Source organism: Eucyclogobius newberryi, unplaced genomic scaffold (genome assembly GCF_026437365.1).
Source record: "Eucyclogobius newberryi isolate DKJ021-1_F unplaced genomic scaffold, fEucNew1.0.hap1 SCAF_9, whole genome shotgun sequence".
Classification (NCBI taxonomy): Eukaryota; Metazoa; Chordata; class Actinopteri; order Gobiiformes; family Gobiidae; genus Eucyclogobius; species Eucyclogobius newberryi.
Genome location: NW_027316532.1, coordinates 26,408,732 through 26,409,525, shown reverse-complemented (window position 1 = coordinate 26,409,525; position 794 = coordinate 26,408,732).

Genomic DNA, 794 nt, shown 5'->3' with positions numbered 1-794 from the left:
GAGAGAGGGAGAGAGGGAGAGAGAGAGGGAGGGGAAGAGAGGGAGGGGAAGAGAGGGAGGGGAAGAGAGGGAGGGAGAGAGAGGGAGAGAGGGAGAGAGAGAGGGAGGGGAAGAGAGGGAGGGGAAGAGAGGGAGGGGAAGAGAGAGAGAGAGAGAGAGAGGGAGAGAGAGGGGGGTGAACATCTATACACCCGCTGACATGGGATAACGTCGAACTGTATTTTAGACTTACAGAGATACATTGACAAGAAAGATAAAGCTATTGTATTTATTCATCTCTAGACCTACATTGTATCTATTAAGCAGATTTAAAACTCTAAAACAAACAAAAATATCTGCATATATTTTAGCAAATGTTCAGCCCTCAATGCTCTTCAGAAGGAAAGAAAAAAACGGTCTTGTCATAACAGTCATGACTTTTCACCAGAAGGAGGAGTTATGAGCTCATCATTGAACCCCACTGTTGTTTATGGGCAAAGCCTAAAAGTGCCACGCGCAACACTGCCCTCTGCTGTTAGTGAATAGTTTTAGCGTCTCAAACTTTTTTCTGGCCAGCCCCCCTGGTGCCCTGGTTATTCACGCCCCCCATGGCCTCTGGGACAGCGCAGAATTGGCGCGTCACTGCGGTAAATATGGCATTTCAAGGAGAAGACGCATTTGGGTTACTTCTCATCACTGTGTACCACTCTTACCACAGCGGGTCCTCAACATGGGGGTCCACGGCCGTCATAAACAGACTGCTTTAAGATAAGATAAGATATTCCTTTGTTGTCCCACATGGGGAAATTTCATTG